Consider the following 20016-nt stretch of genomic DNA (forward strand, 5'->3'; position numbering starts at 1 on the left):
GATGAAACAAAGCAGACCCTGCAACCATCCCCTGAGGGTGGCAACATGGGAATGGGCCTTTTCTGTGGTGACTCCCTGCTTGTGAAATGCTCCCCGCAGGGAGGCTTGCCTCACATTTTCACAACGTATATTTCGGTGCCAGGTGAAAATGCTCCTGTTTTCCCGCCCTTTGGCTAATTAAACAATCTATGGCTGGGGGGTAGTTTTTTATTATTATTATACTATGTATTTTTGTGTTTTTATACAGTGAACCGTCCTGTGATCCTTGGATGAAGGGTGGTATATAAATTTAAAAATAAAATAAAAAGCCTTCTCATAGTTCAGGGCACCAAATTTTGGGTTCACACAGGGAACCGCTGAAATTTAAAAGACCAAAGTCTGGCTCTGCAGGGTTCTGGGGTTCTCCACAAGCTGCCCATGGGCGGGCTAAGCAAAATGCAGTATTTGAAACAAAATGCACTATAAAATATAGGAAACGTATAGTCCCGTTAAATCGCTAAACTTAGAGCTATGTCAATCATTAACAAATCAGAAGCAGAGGGCTACCACAGACAACATACATTTGGAAACTCTGGATGAGCCCCAAGGTGACTACTGCAAGCAGCCACTAGAAGACACTCAAGGACAATAATGATAATTAAAAAGTAGCAAACCATTCTTTAATTGGGGGGGGGGGTTGAAAAAAGAGAGGTTTATGAAGGAAGGTTGCGGCATTTGGGACTTTTTAGTTTAGAGAACATTGGATAGTTTGGAAAAAGTGGGAAGAAAAGTGTTTTTCTCCCTGTCTCCTAACACTAGAACTCCTGGACATCCAGTGAAGGATTCAGGACGGATAAAGCAAAGTCCTTCTTCATACAGCATTCAAAAACCAAAACACTCACTTCCGGTTTTTGATTGTTTGGGAGCCAGAACATTCGACTCCCAAGGCGTTTGGGAGCCGAGGTACGACTGTAATGATAATTGCATTCTGCCCTGTATGTCTGTGTCCTTATTGATTTCTTTCCATGTTCTCACATAGTTATCTTTATAGATGATATGATTACTTTTTAGGAGGGAAAAAGTGAGTCTTATAGAGCAAAAAATACGGTAACTACCAAAGGCCTGAGTAGCTAAAATCCCTGAGCCCGGTGCCCCAAACAGTGATAGTTCCAGGTGCATTTTGATGGGGTGCTGCAAATTCCCACTGGAGATCCCCAAGGCCCCCTTCAGAAAAGTAAAATGCATAGGCTTCCCTACAATTCCCCACTCTGGAGATGTCCTCATTTGTGATAATAGCAATTCCCACACAAGAAAAACAGTCATTTCTATAAATTGTTTTCATGAAAACCATATGTTAGTATAAACCCCAGGGCAGCTTTTTTCAACCTCTGGTCCCCAGATGTGGTTGGACTACAACTCCCATCATCATTAGTCAGCCTGGCCAGTGATCGGGGTGATGGGAGTTGTAGTTGAATTACATCTGCGGACCCAGGGGGTGAGAGAGGCTGGCCCAGGGACTGGTCCTCGACTTTCTGGTGCATTTGTAAAAGACATGTCAATCATTTATGCCAAGATTAAACTCCAGAAATTATTAAATGAATGTACAGTCCTACAGTTAATGATAGTACATGCCAGTTTCCCCACAAACTCTCTAGCAGGTGGGCGAAAACATTTTTGATATCTGTAATGGAGTTTGATGTCATCCCAGAGCTACAAATTCTCAGAGTTGCCAGAGAAGAGGGATTGATTGTGAAACCCTTCTGGGAATTGTAGCTCTGTGGAGGGAGCAGGGTCAGCCTAACAACTTCCAGGACCCTTAACTACACTTACACCATACTTAGAAAGAACTCACATTTTTGCAGTGAATAATGTAATTGTTTTTAACCTAAAATAAACACACTAATATGTAGATGCTAATTCTTCACCATCTCTATCAGTTTCAGAAAGTAACAGCAGATGGCAGTGTTGTAACACCAAATGGCCAGAAATCCTAATGGATAAAAATAAAGTAGGAATCCATGTGAGATGGGCACATTGCAGGCACATCCAAGCAAACCAGCTTAGTAGTGCATTCTTCTCGGTGCCTCCTTTAGCAACATCTGCACAGGCTGGCCAGAGAAAGGAGGTCCTGGTTTATATGGAGACTGAGTTCCTACTTTACATCTAAAGCAATGCACCTTCATAATTTAAAGGTTTGTCATCTCATAAACATCAGTCTAGTCCAGAATTCTCAACCATGCCTGTTGCCAGAAGTCTTTATCTCACCTACCCAAGGTGATTTTACTTGAAGAAGTCAGGCTAGAATCTTCACTGTTAGGCACAGATCAATATTTTTGAGCAAAGCAGCCACTGAATGCCTATGTGGGGGGCATAGGGAGAGAAGAGGGGTGTGCTATTATTATCTGTGTCTGTTGCACGCTAAATATTCCTTAACTAGCTTACATAACCACCATGTTACCTGGCTCTTTGACTAAAGAGTACAACTATGTGTGTTCTGTACGTTAAAAATAATTTCCCTTGTTTTGCATTATTTTTTTACTCCTGTGTAATTTGGAGTGTGCTTCCAGTCACAGGGAGGGAGGGGCACCCTCAACCACTGAGTATCTGGCAGAAAGCATTTTCTGCACACTTTCAAGCAAGTAGCACTCTGTAAGGGCTAGAAACTTGCTTTTAATTTTTTTTTAAAGGCAAACCTTGAGATCTCCCAGGAAATGTTAATCCTGTGCCCTTCAACACCTTCCATAGTTTTTGGTGCTCTGGGTATGGTATAGACACAGCCTTGAGGACTGGGGGAGGGGCAGGGAGAAGATGCAGGTACAGCCACACACATGCAATGCTAGGGGAGCAACTTGCAGCATAATCCTGTATGTGTATCTCTGTGCAAAGAAGTAAACTGCACGGTGTTCACTGGGCCTTCCTCCCAGAAAAGTGTGCACAGGGTTGCAGCCAGTCTCTGCCGGTTTGTGGATATTACTCTTGTGGCTGGCTGGGGACCTGAGTGATCAGTGGGAGAGCTGGGCACTTTAAATGCAGGTGTATGAAGAGCTGACTTGGAAAATTGCTGCCTCTGTTGCCCAGAAGGACTTTGTGTGCTTGGATCCCTTTATCTGATCCCCTACTCCACCCGCCCACACCTTTTATGTAATGGTTCTGTTGTGTCTTTTATCAGGCTATGTTGCTGAGCTGACGGAATTAAGAAAGAGAAGACTTGAGGAAGACACAGCTGTTCTTCAGTGGCATTCTTCAGCTGAGAGTCAGGGAGGAAGGGGGATGCGCGTGTTAAAGGTTTCCCTGCAAATACTGTGACCAAATAGGTTTATAGCTCTTCTTATCTTCTTACTCTTTCCTTCACCCAGATAAACACACCTCCATCCAGCTGGGCCAGTAATGTGCTTTGTCAGCAATGGCAATTCAGTTCATCACTGGGAAAACTAACAACCACAAATCTCTGCATACTTCACAGGCTTCTCTCTTAGGATCAAAGCCCCATCTATGCTGTTTAAAATAGTACCATGCTTACTTAAACAGCCATGGCTTCCAGCAAGGAATTCTGAAAGCTGTGGTTTGTTAAGGGTGCTGAGAGTTCTGAGAAGACCCCTATTCTCAGAGAGCTACAGTTCCCAGAGCGGTTTAGCAATCATTCTAATTCCTCTTCACAGGGAGCTCTGAGAATTGTAGCTCTGTGGGAGGAACCGGGGGGGCTCATAGTCCAGCCCCCTGCATTGTAGGAATCTCAGCTAAAGCATCCGGGACAGAGGGCCACCCAACCTCTGCTTGAAAACCTTTGAATGAGCAAATAAATCACGTACATCTTTGCAGGTCTAACAGTTGTTTAAGGTACAATGAGTGTTTTTTACAGAAATGCTGGCCATGTGATGTACACACAGCCTGAGTTATGGGCCTGTTGCAATAGATCCATTGGTACCTGTTAAGTTGTGGGTGAACATATCAGACAACACAGCGATTCTTCAAACAGCTCTCTCACAGGCCAGAACAGAACTGAACTGAAGGGTTCAGCCAGCCTGCTTATATAGAGCTCCACAAGAAAGCAACAGTAACCATTTCCTGTAACTATCCAATCACTGAACGTCACTTTCGATCCTTTATTTGCATATGAGGCCCTGAACTGTCTACAGTGTCCCCCTGCTGGCCCAGGGTGAGAACTTCAGTACGTAACAGTACCCACTGTCTGTGGGCTTGGCTGCTGTCCTTTGGGGTGCTTCAGTGGTGAGAGGTTATGGCAACCCCCTCTTGCTGTTCAGGAGTTTTTAGGAGTAGAGGTGTTGGGAGATGGTAAGCCAAACTGTTTCTTGGTTGGTCCAGGCTTCAAGGCCCTGAACTGACCTCTGCTTGCAAATCTTGCATGCAGTGGTGCCTTTTCAACTGGAGAAAATGCACTAGATTATTTTTCCAGCTGTCTTATTCCAATCATTTATAGCAGGTGATAGAAACTGGTCCACTGCCCTTTGGAGTGGGGGAGAAGCTTTTCTTTCTTTCTTGGAGACAAGCCAGTTTATAGTTTTCTTGCAAACTGGATTTCCCTGGTCTGTTCTTTGTGATGTCAGCACTTCAGCGTAGCAGCGAGTCAGCTCTTATCTCTTGCTCATTTGGACACAGTCCAAGATGATGGCACCATTCTGCATACTCCCAGCAGCAGCCAGTTTGAGTTGGAAGTAGAGGAGGGGGATAGGATCAGATGAATATATCTATCATCTATCTATCTATCTATCTATCTATCTATCTATCTATCTATCTATCTCCTTGGAATTTTACTAAGCATGCCTTCCTGTTAACTTTGGCCACCCAAATTTGAAAACTGTTTTCAAGCTGGTAATGATTTTTGCTGTACTAGTGACCTGCTGCTTTCCATCACACCGTACCGTACACTGTAGCCTTTACATTTGCTTAAAAAAATTCTAGAAATTTTTTTTTGCAGACTACCAAATGATACAAGGATAGACTGCTATGGGCTTCATTCTAGTACATGCAGTTAGCCCTAAACTTAAGTGGGGGTTACATTTCGGGGATCGCGCCTAAAACCAAAATCACATACCGTCAAAACATATTGGGTGAAATGGAGGGTGGGATGGCCAAAGTCTTTTCCCCATGCCTGACCCCTTTTCTGCCCCACCCTTTAATTATTCAAAAATCTTTTTGCCAAGTGCGCAAAGCTGAATGCATGTACGTTGCAGGCTTACTGTATCCAGCTATTACTCTATGCTATAATAAGGAAACCTCTGCAAGCTTATTATTCATTTTAATTTATCCTGGCCATGCTAATCATGGGGTACAAGGAACCTTGCAAGAAACTGAAGGGCCCCCACTGCCCCCCACTCTCAGCCCCTGACATCTTATTGAGCCACTGGTCTTGCCTTCCAATATTTCATCAGGGGTCCTCAGGCATATGTTCTCAGCCACAAGGGCTAGCTAGACACTGCTTTTTTTAAAAAAAAATGAAGGGAAGTTGAGATTCTGCAGCTGAGGTTTTCTGTCATGTGCTGGTTCAGTTTTGTCATGGTTTCCTTGTAATGCCTTGCCTGTTTTTATGCTATGTCTCCAGCTCTTTATTTTTTTTGTAAGTCAGAGATCCCCCCCTTTTTTGTATTGACTAACAAATTAGTTAAATAAATGAATCTCAAGGGGCTGAATTCTGCACCAAAATACCAGATTCTACACTTTTCCTTTGCTATCGTGAAATTGCTTAGCACATAGACAAACTGATCATTGATCCTATTAGTCATGTTTTATGGTCTCTTTCACTCTAAACTTTTGGAAGAAAAAATAAGCTGTTCCAGAACTAAAGTGCTTCATCTCTTCCTTTGTAAGAGCCTAATCTCTCTTCATCCAGAAAAGATATAGAAGATGGGTAGCAATTATTTTGTAAGAATTTCAGCAGCATATTCATGAGACGCAGCTGCTTGCTCGTGAGAATCAAGCTCTGTGATTAATATTCTGAAGAGGTAGAAGGCTAATTCATTTCAGTATAATTTTGCATTTGTGGCACTGAGCCTTTCCAACGTTGTACAAAACCATTTCTTTACCACACAGCAAGAGGTTATTTTCCTTAAAACATTCAAAGCATATGCTCTGATTGTGGAAATTTTGTTGGAGAATGGGTTTGTCTGCTTTTGCAAATAAGGTAAATGTAAAGGACTCCTGGACGGTTAAGTCCAGTCAAAGGCGACTATGGGGTGCAGCGCTCATCTCGCTTTCAGGCTGAGGGAACCGGCGTTTGTCCACAGGCAGCTTTCCGGGTCATGTGGCCAGCAGGACTAAACCGCTTCTGGCGCAACGGGACACCATGACGGAAGCCAGAGCGCACGGAAATGCTGTTTACCTTCCCACTGCAGCGGTACCTATTTATCTACGCGCACTGGTAGGCTTTCGAACTGCTAGGCTGGCAGGAGCTGGGGCAGAGCAATGGGAGCTCACTGCATTGTGTGGATTCGAACTGCCAACCTTCCAGGCAGCAAGCCCAAGGGGCTCAGTGGTTTAGACCACAGTGCCACCCACTCCCATCGTTGCAGATAAACAATATGGTAGATTTTCTTTTGAAGAGGATGTGTGCTACACAGCTAGGTACAACCGTTTGTCATTCTCCTATAGTTTAATCTCCATTTGTTTAAGACGTGTGTATGTGCACTGTGGTTTTGACAATTTGGCCTGCATTAGAGGGTCTATAGTGCAGTGACAGAGAACAAGCCCTTCTGTAGCCGCTCCCCAAGATCTGGTTGCATGCTTTTCAGTTTTAGTTACTGCTGTTTCTCTTCCTGCCTGTCTCTCTTTTTCATCATTGTTGTGAAAAACACTACAGTACTTACTTTGATTCCTCTTTTACCTCTTCTGTGCATTGCCATCATTCACTACTTCCACAGGAACAAACAGACATCTCTTTGAAAGGCACTGCTGCTTCACAACTCATTTTTCCCATAAAGGAGTAAGCAGTTTCCCAAACCGCACAGATGATTGGCAGGGCTAAGATACAGTCCACACCCACACTTTAAAGCACTATCATGACAAGGTAAAGGTACCCCTGACTGTTAGGTCCAGTCATGGACGACTCTGGGGTTGTGGTGCTCATATCGCTCTATAGGCCGAGGGAGCCGGCGTTTGTCCGCAGAGTTTTTCCAGGTCATGTGGCCAGCATGACTAAGCCGCTTCTGGCGAACCAGAGCAGTGCACGGAAATGCTGTTTACCTTCCCGCTGGAGTGGTACCTATTTATCTACTTGCACTTTGACGTGCTTTCAAACTGCTAGCTGGGCAGGAGCTGGGACCAAACAACGGGAGCTCACCCTGTTGCGGGGATTCGAACTGCCGACCTTCTGATCGGCAAGTCCTAGGCTCTGTGGTTTAGACCACAGCGCCACCCTGGTCCCTTTAAAGCACTATCATCAGTCCACGCTAAAGAGACATGGCTTCCCACAAAGATTCCTGGGAACTGTGGTTTGTTAAGGGTGATGAGAGGTCTAAGGAGGAACCCTGTTCCCCTCAGAGCTACAGAGTGGTTTAACAATTCTTTTCCCCAGGGAACTCTGGGAATTGTAGTTCAACATGTTGGTTGAACACACAAAAAGACATTTTGTGCTTAAATGCTAATTATGACAATCAGGGCTTTTTTCCAGGCAGAACTCTCCAGAACTCAGTTTTGGTACCTCTCAGGTAGATGTCTTTGCCATTATAAGACAATGAGGGAGGCGGTCATTGTGAGTTCCAGCACCTCTTTTTCTAGCAAAATAGTACTGATGACGATCACAGACTTACTTCTGGTGTTGGTTTGAAGGAGGGGTAACCATTCTGGCCTGCTCTGAAAGCAATGGACTACCTTGAACATGAAATCCATGCTCCATAACAAGTGCAAGATGACCAATGCACTCCAACACCTAAGTACAAGCAAGCTGCCTGGTCTTCTGGTGCGACGCACAATGAAGAGCTTCATCTTCCCTGTCGTTCTTCCTCTGATTTCCCCCTGGGCTTTTTCCTCTGCCTCTCTCAGCCACTCTCCTGTTGCAGTTACATAAGCAGCCATTACTGCCTACCAAAAACAGACAATGACTGTCCCAACAAGGGTCCACCACCACGAAAGAGCTGCTCACTTTGAGACGCGGCTCTGTTCAGAACTTGGCTCCTGGCTCAGGGGAGCCTGTGCTAGATAAAGGAGAGAAAGTTTATACTTTCCCATGTTCAGTGAAATTGGGATGGGGTGGAGGGGAGGCAGCGCTAGCCATGGTCGTTGCTTGCTCTGTTAGATAGCAGCTTGGTTTGCCAAGAAGGAGAGAATAACCCTTCTGCATCAGGGGATGTCAAAACTGGCCTTTGTTCAGGAGTTGGAAAGGTGATAGGCAGAACATTCCCATTTGCTTTACAGCTCGCCCCCCCTCTTTGTCCAAAGGATGCTGCCTTTTACTGTTTCTGCCTCACTTACACCACAAGGTCTTGGCAAAAAAAGCTGTTTTTCCTATCAAAGCCAGCAGAGGTTGTCTCTTAGCTGTTGTCTGGCTGGTTGAAATGTATTTCCATCAACACTGCTGTGAAGTAGGAGGTTTGCTGCTATCCCATATAATAGATGTACAGGTAAAGTAAGGGCACACGCTCTCAGACACACAGACACCATTGTGAGGGTATTTTAATGACACACACAAAAAGTGAACTGAAGCAGGGTATAATAATCTCTGATTTCTGAGTTTGTTCAGCCACTTTCATGCCCCTGGAGAATAGAAGGGGAGGAGGAAGACGACAGCAACACAGGATTCCTGCACTCATGAACTCCTCTTATTGTTGATGTTTTTAGCGGGAGGGAAGGAACAGAAAACAAGCCTTGTTTCAAACATGAAGTCTCATGCTGAAGAATCTCCAGGCTATCGGATTATTTTTTTTAAGTCAGTGATGTAGCTAGGGCTGGATTTTGGGGTCCAAAGTCCAGAAAGCCTCCAAATGACCATCCATGGAGCCAGATGATGGAGACCCCCTCAGTACCTGTCTGGCACCTAGACCTGGCACATCAGGACCCACCAGGGTCAGTGCTAATCACTGCTCTGTCATTTCTTACTTTTGAAAACGTTTTCTTGTCAGAATGCAGCAAGCTAGGCATGTACACAGTTGCAGATGCTGCCATTATTATTATTATTATTATTATTATTATTATTATACGATGTATTGCCCTTTTCTACAACAAAATGGTCCTTATTCCCAAGTGAATGTGTTTGGCATCAGGAGAGCAGAAGCAAACCCTGCATTATTCCCAGAGTTGTGATGGCGCTAGGATTTTAAGTGAGATTTTAAGTGCAAAATGGCAGATCCTGAGAGTATGACTGGGAAACTGTTGTTGGCTGGTGGGGAGGTGGGGTGAATATGCTGTAAAATATCAGGACTATGGAAGCAGTTATAAAACATGGAGTGGGGGGAGAGAAGAAAAATGTTAGCTTGTTGTAGCTGGCATCCATCTGTCTCAGGAGACAATGGAGGAGTGTGCCTTTGGGGATGAAGTCAAACTGTTGGAAGTGCCTGCTGTGGCTGCAGAGACTGATACAGGTGAGACATGTTTTGTTGCAGCCGGGGCAGATGAAGGCACTCGCTTGTGCTGATGCAGATGCACCGCGGCGTTTCTTTTCTTTGCGCTTCTCCCAGCGGTCATTCATCCTCTGGCCACTTCTGTGGCTACACAACCTGTCTTTCTCCCGTTACTACACTCTGCAACTGAGGGGTCTAAACTTACATAGCTGCACCACTGCAAAAAAATACAGCATTTTAAAATAGAGTCCAAAACATTCCCCTTTCTGCTGCTCTCTTCTGAATTAAATAAAAAGGAAGGGGAAGCCATAGATAATGATTTTGGTACTGCATTCAAAATCCCACTTTGCCCCAGTTTACAGCTGGAGCTTCCACTGGCTGGGCTGATTTCGCATTTCTGACGTCTCAGCAGAGCAAGCGAGGAGGCAGAAATGCTGTTTATCCCCTTGGAAAGAAATAGGTAGTCATCTGTTTTCTGTGCTGTATTCTGGACAGAATTTCCCCCTTCTATTCACAAGCCAGAGAAAGGCTTTTGGAATGGTTTATACGCCTTATGATTGACTTGTGACTAGAGACATTTATAGATCCAGTTTGTTTCCTGCCTATTCTCTAAAGCATCCAAGATGGTTATCTGACCTCACAAGAGCTCTTTGAAGCAAACCAAACTAACAGTGACTGACCTTCTGAACATCATGGCTAAGAAAGGATTTATTTGTTTAGAAAAAAAATTCTATATCACTTTTTGGCTCTAAACCCCCCCCCCCCTCAGTTTAAGGCCCACACCACCACACCACAGTGTGTGTGTTTGTGTGTTTGTGTGGAGAGAGAGAGAGAGCGAGCACGCTTTATTTATTTTGCATGCTTCTATTGCGCACTTTGAATGTCTCCATTGGGAGAGGAAAATGTGGGTTACACGTTTTGTTATTCATGCATATAAATTATTTCCACTGCATGAATATAATCTGAATGTAGTTTACTCTGCTAATGAGCTTTAAAAAAAGGATTTTATTATTTTTTGTTTGTCAGGAGTTACACCAGAATATATGGCAGGAATAAATATTCCAAAAAATCCTTGAAGGCGATCCGGAACTGGCCAACGCCTACCACGGGAATGTCGTTTCCCTGGTAGTCTCTCAGGTGTACGCGGTGAGAGTCGAGTTGCCTTTTAGACACTCTGGGTAACAGTCTTTCGATGGTGCTCCAAGACACGATGGACAGGGCAGACCCGGTGTCGATCTCCATGTCACATGGAGCTCCTTCAATGAGCACCGTGATGTTCAGCTTGCGTCGCGTAGGCGAGTTGGTTTGGCCAATCGTGGTTCTAGATGGGCAGCGGCAGTTGGTGAGAGCGAAACAGCTTTCCCTGGCGGACTGGAGTGAAGACTTGGACTTGCGAGTCGGTGAAGGGGGGGGGTGTCAGATGGAGCCGATCGGCAGACCTTAGTGATGTGGCCCCTTCTGGAACACGTCCGACAGATGACATCTCTGAATCGACACTTGGCACGGGAATGGTTGCCTCCACAGCCGGCACATTCTGATTGGTCCTTGGACTTCTGTTTGAACTCCCCGCGCTCCCGCCTTGTCTGGTGTACATCATCGTCTTCACTGGAGGATGCCTCATCACTGCTGGCCTCAAGCCGCTTCTGGCGAACCAGAGCAGCGCATGGAACGCCGTTTACCTTCCTGCTGGAGCGGTACCTATTTATCTACTTGCACTTTGACGTGCTTTCGAACTGCCAGGTTGGCAGGAGCAGGGACCGAGCAACGGGAGCTCATCCGTCGCGGGGATTCGAACCACCGACCTTCTGATTGGCAAGCCCTAGGCTCTGTGGTTTAACCCACAGTTATATACTGGCAAAAGAAAGTTGCTCAATTAAAGAGCTTTTGGTGCACTTGTGTGGTGAGAAAAGTGAAGGGAAATTGCACTGGAAATTTTTTCAGGGAAGTCCCTGATTTAGAGAAGCCATCCCGGTTTCTGATTTGATCCCGGAATGCCCCACTTTTACTTAGGATGACCCTATTTTCATTGGAGAAATGTTGCAGGGTATGGAGTTATCTGACACCTGGGCCATCTGAAGGCAATCTTGTGCAGGGAAGGTTTTTTACTGTTTACTGTTTTCTTATGTTTTTATATATGTTGGTAGCTGCCTGGAGTGGCTGGGGCAACCCAGTAATATGTGTGGGATATAAATAGTAAAATTATCATTATGGAATGGGACGTCCCTATTTTCATTGGAGAAATATTGGAGGGTATGGTATAATAGTGGCATTAGAGGTCGCATGGCTACAGAAACAAATCAGAATTAATACTCAATAAACAGCCATGTAATATAACCTCTGCACAAATTTTGTGCAGGCAAATCAGGATGAATGTTCAATAAACAGGTCACCTGGCAGACTTATTTGTGTGAGCCGTGTGCGTGGAATGTAAGTCTGCACACAGAGCCAGCTTCCTATATTGCACATTTCAAGGCTGCCAAGCCTGATTTTTGTTCCAGGAAGTGAATTTGGATACACTGGTCTATTTAAGAGGAGAAAAATACATTCTGAATGTGGTTAGGAAAGTTTAGATATGAGATATAAAATGATATTTAGGATTTTGTTAAAAAAATATTTGTGCTTCTAAGGAGCCAAAACAATGCTGTAATAGTTTCTCCTGTTGCAGATTAACTCTTGTGCTGAGCACAAACTTCCTTACTTTTGGGTGAAAAAGGGAAACAAGTTCAGCCAAGGCACATTCCAAGATCTGTTCTAGACCAAACATGGACCCGACTCTAAACAGAAGCCTTGATGCTTGAAACAACGATTTTTAATACACTTGATAATGTTCAGTAATGTAGTCAGGCCTAGTCCACTCATAAAATGTGAGAGGAAAAATATTAAAACAGCATCAAGGGCTGAATGGTTATTAAGCACCAATAACCAATGGATCAAATGGTTATCAAATGGAGCACTCATTTCTACATGTCCCCATGGGTGTCTGGCCCATTAAAGGCCAAATGCCATTTTAATATTTGTGTTACTTTCTGATTTAATTACTTTCTGCGCCATATAGTGCAACATAGTTCTTAATCTTAACTCTTTTTCTAAGCATTGTTAAGGATGAGGTAAAACTAAGCTTTTTGTGCCTAGGCCTAGGCTTCTGAGAGCCCGGATAATTTCATTGCCTACCTCTAGAACAGCAGGTGTTTGGGAGCAAGGATAGAATCCCCCCCCCCCCGATGACCCCAGCCTTCTGCAGCAGAATAAAGGACAGGAAATACCAAGCAGCAGGTTGCTACAGAAGTGACAGAGAGAGTAGCCCCCGCTTGGGGCCTGGGGGCGTAGGGAGAGCGACACACCTCGGCTCGGACAGCCATGGGTCATTCCCAAATCCCCAGCATTCCTAATGCCTGAGCAAGTCTCTAATGGTCCCACTGAGGTCGCTGCCTCACACCCCCCCCCCCCATTTGAGAACCTAAGTAGTAAAGGCTAGGATACCACATGCACTTTGTTTTTGTTTTTTAAAAATATATCTTTATTAATTTAAAATAAATACATTTATGAAAAACAGATGTACATACAAGTAAACAAACAAACAAATAATAGAAAAATCAAACAAACCACCACACTATAAGATATAAGAAGATTAAAAGAATTATCGTCATATATACTCCTGGTATTGAACACAATTATAAAATTTATAGAAAATAAATTTAAAACTGACTTCCAATTAATCTCAAAGTACTTTGTCTATCCATTACTTTATACCGCACAGTTACATATTTCTTATATAATTTCTTTTTTCCTCCCTACAAACTTATATTTATACAATACAGGGATCGGTCTAATGAACTTTAAAAAATATTTAAATTAACATTCAAAAAGAGGCCAGAAATATTTTTATTAAGCATTTTGCCAAAAGAAATAGAGAAATGGAAAAGAATATAGGTCATGTATGGAATAACGGCAGCCAGAATTTTAGTAGCAAGAAATTGGAAAAACACAACTGTTATGTACTGAAGTTCTCACCCTGGGCCAGCAGGGGGATACTGTAGATAGTTATGCAAATGAAGGATCGAAAAGTGACGTTCAGTGATTGGATAGTTTTGTATGCAAATGAAGGATCGAAAAGTGACATTCAGTGATTGGATAGTTTTAGAACGTTGCAACAGTTACAATTGTTCTGTAGCTCTATATAAGCAGGCTGACTGAGCTCCTCAGCTGAGTTCTGTTCCAGGTTACAAAATAAAGAGCTGCTTTGGAGAAATTGCTGTGTCGTCTGCTATGTCAACCCACAACTTAACAACAACAACACCCAACATGGAAGACTGGCAAATCCTAATGGTAGAATATCTGCAGCTAGCGAAAGTGACAGGAAGAGTAAGAGGCCAACCAAAACAAAAAGTCTATAAGGATTGGGGAATCTTTAAAGAATATTTAGAAAACTATGGAATAAAAGGAAACATCCTGACAGAATTAGACTGATCCCTGTATTGTATAAATATAAGTTTGTAGGGAGGTAAAATGGATACCATATGCATTTTGCTGCAGAACACCTTATGTCTAAGTTCCACTATGGGCTAAGGGTGAGGGAGCTGCTGGGAGAAACCTTTAGATGCACCAGATATGGAGGCCAAAAGCATTCCTTACCTCCCCACACCTGACACTCTGAACGTGGCGACTGTAGATTTTGAACCCAGTTCACATGGCAAGTGGAAGCTGTAAATGGGCAGAGAAAGCGATGTGTCTAATGTTTGTTATCACAACTGTTCTTATTAGTCATAATGCGGATCTTCTTGTCCCTGCGATGAAAGAATGCTCTTGTGGTCAGTGTGAATGTCCCTTGATCCTTACCCTGGGGGAAGTGCGCGAACCAAACACACAATGGTTTATTTGAGTGGCTGCCTGTTCATCGTGCAATTAATGCAAAATGTCCTCTTTGGCTTCAATAGAAGTTTAATTAATCCCATTTGATGCTGGCCAGATGAAGGAATAAACCGGACAAGATGCTGGACCAGGAGGGAGGAAAGGGAAAATAAAAGGGCATTATTCTCACATGAGGTCTAGGGGAACTGACTGCAGAAATTCTCCTGGGATGATCCCATTTGTATACTAGCACAAAGTTGTTAGAGGACAATGGCATTCTTTAATGGCACTGGCCAAAATCAGGCCAAAGTCAAGCACCTATAGGTTTCACATTGGTTTCAATGGGAGACAGTTAAGCATTTGAGTTAAATAATCTTCCCTTTTGAAATAAATGGGGCCCAAACATTATTTACTCTTAATTGGAGCGTGCCCAGTCAGACAGAATAATAGAATTGTAGAGTTGGAAAGGCCCCAAGGGTCATCTAGTCCAACCCCCTACAGTGCAGGAATCTCAGCTGAAGCATTCATGAAACAGTTCAGTCTGTTCTGCTGTGATCAAGCCAAAGGTTACAAACGGATAGTGAGGGTTTATTGTACTTCTGCCAATCAAATATTTGAGAGAAGTCCATGAGTTGTTAATATCCTAATGAAGAGTCATGAGTGATAGACATGGCCAGGCTATCTCACCAAGTGCTTTAATGCCTGTTTAATGGGGCTGTACAGAACCAGCCACCTTCTGGGATAGGACGATGTGCTGTGCAAGCAGAGGAGCAGTGCAAAATGTGATGCTGCTTGCAAAATTCATGTGCAAGTTTCTTGCTGTAACAGATGCAAAGGTGTGTGGGCAATGAGTGGTGAAATCTCAGAAGGCAGAGATTAAATCTGAATAAAGCTGCAACTCTGCACACTTAATTTAGGTTGTTTGGACAGACAGACAGACAGAAGATAGATAGAGTATTGCAGAATTCGGTGGATATGAAAATTGCTCATGTCCCATCTTCTCATAGGCCCAGTGCTTTTTTTCCAGGGGGGGGGGTGCAGGGGTAGTATTTCAATATGAGTAGGAAAATGAGAGTATCCCTAAACATTTTTTTAGAAAAAAAGCACTGCATAAGCCTAAATGAGAAAAAACATTTCTGAAGCTGGAGAAAAGAATGATTCTATCCTGTGCACTATCCTAATGATGCAGTGCTAAATTCAGGGGCAGATAACCGTCACTTGCACACATGAGACATGTGTTATATTTATCTTGCCATATGATACATTGACGTTGCTATTAGTAGCGCCCATTTTTTGCTGGTTTTGAAGGGTGAAAGCCTTAACTTAGGGTGCAATCCTATGCACGCTTACCTGGATGTAAGCCCAATTGGCCAAAGTGGGGCTTACTTTTGACCCGTGATGCACAGGATTACACTGCTAACTGCGAAATTCAGCAACATTTATGACTATTTAAATCCTTTCAAAGAGGTACACTATCTCTAATCCAATTGTCCCTCTTCAGAATGTTTTAAAAGTGTTATCTATATGTTTATGAATGTTGTCCATGTTAATGCCTTAAGGTATCAAAGATAGGCTTTAAAAATCTGAATTATTAGCTTCAAACACCACTTTTTCATACAATTGGAAGATCATTTGAAAGTGGGGGGGGGGGAGGCTTCTCACTACCAGATTGTATTTGAAACAGAATTCACCTTGATTGTCTTAGCAGGTTATGTACAGTTATTGGGGAGGTGCTCCCCCATTTATGGCTTTGTGAAAAAGTATGGCGGGAAGGTAAACGGCGTTTTCATGTGCTGCTCTGGTTTGCCAGAAGCGGCTTAGTCCTGCTGGCCACATGACCCGGAAGCTGCACGCCGGCTCCCTTGGCCAGTAAAGTGAGCTGAGCGCCGCAACCCCAGAGTCGGTCACGACTGGATCTAATGGTCAGGGATCCCTTTACCTTTACCTTGTATTGAGGCTGGAAAATACATGCACTGCACACTCCAATGCACATCAGCTTAAATGCAAGCCCCATTGAACTCAGGAAGAACTTGGGTCTTACTCCACAGAGTCTTAGAGATGGCAGTCTCAGAGAAGTAATGGGGTACATTTCCCTTTTTTCCCTTTTGAGGTTTCTTTTTTTTTGTACTTCAGGGATATTGACTCCAGTTCAAAAAGAGATACAAGCAGCAGTGGTGCAGGTCTCATGCTTGCCCACAAGGTGGCGAGAGCAGCCTCCTGCCTCTTGCGCTTTCTGTGCCACTGACAGACAGGCTGTGGTTTTGGGGTTTGTTTGTTGTTTTGAAGTGTGGGTCCCCCTCCGTGCCACACAGATTTTGTGGAGCACCTATTTTTGTGTGGAGCCTCCTCACTTTAGCTACTCTTTTTCTGTTACAGCCAGCCAGGCCTCCTTCCTGCATCCAGAGCATGGAACTGCCACCACCACCACATCCTTTAGCAGCTCAACGTCCACCATTCCTGTCCCAGGACAATGGAGGATGCAAGCTCCCAACGAGTGCTGTGTCTGCTGCAGCCGCACATAGTAAGCCTCTCTTTGTGCAGGCTCACCCCCCTTCCCACAGAGCTTCCTCCTCTCCTCCTGACACCCCCCCCCTTTCACCAGCTTCTTCCAAATATGCCCAGTAACAGCAAAAAAGAAAAAGAAAGCTGAGACGCCTCTCTCTTCTTCTCCAGTAGCCAATCAGCAAACAGCCATCACTCTGAGCATTTGGTGTCCCAAGCTATATAAGGCTGGGCTGTTCTCACTGAGAAGCGATCAAGTTTCAGGGAACAACTTGTTTATCTCCATTTGCCTGGTGGTGGTTTCTTGCCCCCCCCCTTCCCCAGCCAATCAGCTGCTTTCCCATGTGAGGCAAATGAGTCCTCAGGTCTCTCACACAACTCTTTCTTTCTTTCTTTCTTTCTTTCTTTCTTTCTTTCTTTCTTTCTTTCTTTCTTTCCCTCCCAATGCCTGTTTAAAATTCATCAGGGACCTGAACCACCTTAGCTGGAGGAATTGCTTCTTCTAGTTTGTGGTTCTTCTCAAGTCAGCAAAAATGCCGGATCATTGTGACAGAGAGGAAGGGGGAAAGCAACTTCTGGCCAGATCTTCCCCAGAGTCTCTTTCCTCCTGCCTGCCCTGGTGCTCTTTATTCCCCTGCCTTGGCTGAGCTCTTGGTCTTCCTTATCCATTCTGGTGCCAGGGCTGTGTGAGCCCAGGCAATTTTTTCAGATCATCAAAGTTAGTGGCATGCACTTAACATCTGTTTGTAGATGCAGCCATCAAACCTTGAGCAGTGTTGTTTGTTATTTGTGAAGTGGAGCAGTGGGGAGCCTCCAAGAACCCACAAGCCAGATTAGGATCTGCAGGTCTCTTAATTTAGCCTGTGAAGCCTCCCCTCCCTCTAAAACCACAGCCAGATTTCCCACAGCTGGCATCACATAGGAAGACAGGTATGGGAAGGTTTGCTCCTGATGGCGCATTGGCAACACTGCTGCTCATAAGCCTCACTGGTATTGGCTGCACTCATTGAATACTCCCTTGCTGTCAGTGTTGATCAGCTGATTGGCACTGAAATTGAGCTCCTCCGAAAGCAGGATGTCGCCCCGTCCAAATCAGTTGACCGGCAGCAACAAGAAGCCTTCTTCAAGTTTTTAATAGTCTACAGAGGAAAATGTTTGAATACAAACTGAGCTTCAGATCAGATCAGAAGAATCTTTATTTTCATCAGCCACTAGCCATAGCAGTAAAACAAAACAAAATGTACTGAAGATAGAGGTAAAAACTTAACTATACAAAATATATTTTGGAGGTTTACATCAATAATCAAATAATAGATCTTATTCTAATTGCCCCTGCTAAAAACCTTACAGTTTTTGCTGTCACCTGATCATCTTGATCTGCTAGAAGAAAGGACACACTAGCAATGGGTGAGTGACCTGGAACGGTTAGTAGTAGAGGAGTAATAGCCTCACCCCTCAAATCTTTATAAAGAGTGCAAGCCAGAAGCACATGAGCCGCTGACTCAGTACGGCCATTTCCACATGGACATAACTGTTGTTCCAGCAGAATTTTTTGAAACCGCCCCTCAAGTACAGCCAATGGTAGTATATTCCAGCTAGGGATGATGGGAGTTGTAGGCCAAAAACATCTGGAGGCCCAAGGTTGGGAAACACTGGTATATTCAATCTTGCAAAAGTGAAAGTGCGTCTGTATTTTGGAATTGTTACATTTTGCAAATACAGTGACAAAGTGTCAAAATGACTAGGTGGGAAATAATCAAAAATCATACCATGGACAAAATTTCCTTATTGTGACCAAATTATTCTGTCGCTCAATATCGTATAGAAGAAGAAGAAGAGTTTGGATTTGATATCCCGCCTTTCACTCCCTTTAAGGAGTCTCAAAGCGGCTCACATTCTCCTTTCCCTTCCTTTCCCACAACAAACACTCTGTGAGGTGAGTGGGGCTGAGAGACTTCAGAGAAGTGTGACTGGCCCAAGGTCACCCAGCAGCTGCATGTGGAGGAGCGGAGACTCAAACCCGGTTCCCCAGATTACAAGACTACCGCTCTTAACCACTACACCACACTGGCTCTCTTAATTAGGCGCTGTCTAATTAAATTATTTGCTTTACTGAAGCCCAGTGTTAATAACTGTTGTGGTGATTAACCAGAAAAGTAAAGCTTTTGGTTGACAATTTTAGTCCAAGTGCTCTCATGACAATCTTGCGATACTAAGTGGGGTTTAAATTCAGTCACATCAGAGACTGTAGTGTTTTAAGATATATGCTTTATTTTATACCTATATACCCCTGAGTCTCGGTTGAGGAAGAGAGTTTGCAGCATTACATCTTGAGATGCTTTTGAGCCGACAGTACCAACAAGAAAGAAAAGTAGGTGGCATCTAAGGAAACCGGTGTGGCTAACAGATGAGCAGGGAGTTAAGAAGGGCATGTATAAGAAATGGGAAATCACAAAGGAGGAGTATACACAAGTAGCCAACAGGTGCAGGGAGAAAGTCAGGCTGGCTAAAGCTCAGAATGAGTTCAGGTTTGCAAGAGAGGTTAAAAATAATTAAAAAGGTTTCTTTGGCTATGTCTGAAGAGGAAGAACAAGCAAGTGGTAGGTCCTCTGCATGGGGAACACGAAGAAATGCTGTTGGGTGACAGAGAAAAGGCAGAACTCCTCAACACCTACTTTGCCTCTGTCTTTACCCAAAGGGAAAGCGATGCCCAACCTGGTGATAACAGAATAAATGGTGTAAGGGGGGAGCTGCAGCCCAAGATAGGAAAAGAGGCAGTAAAGGAACACCTAGCTACTTTAAATAAATCAAATCTCCAGAGCCGGGTGAGCTGAATCCAAGGGGACTAAAGGAGCTTGTGGGTGTCATTTCGGAGCCTTGAGAATTTTTGAAGAACAGGTGAGGTCCCTACAGATTGGGGGCAGGCAAATGTTGTCCCCATCTTCAGAAAGGGGGGAAAGGAAGACCCAGGAAACTACTGACAGGTGAGCTTGACATCGATATCAGAGAAGGTCCTAGAATCAATAATTCAAGAGTCGGTCTGTGAGCATTTAGAAAAGGATGCTGTGATTACTAAAACCCAGCATGGGTTTCTCAGAAGTAAGTCATGCCAGACCAATCTGATTTCTTTTTTTGATGGAATTACAAACTTGGTGGATCAGGGAAATGTTGTGGACAT

This window comes from Podarcis cretensis (genome assembly GCF_951804945.1).
Source record: "Podarcis cretensis genome assembly, chromosome: 6".
Classification (NCBI taxonomy): Eukaryota; Metazoa; Chordata; class Lepidosauria; order Squamata; family Lacertidae; genus Podarcis; species Podarcis cretensis.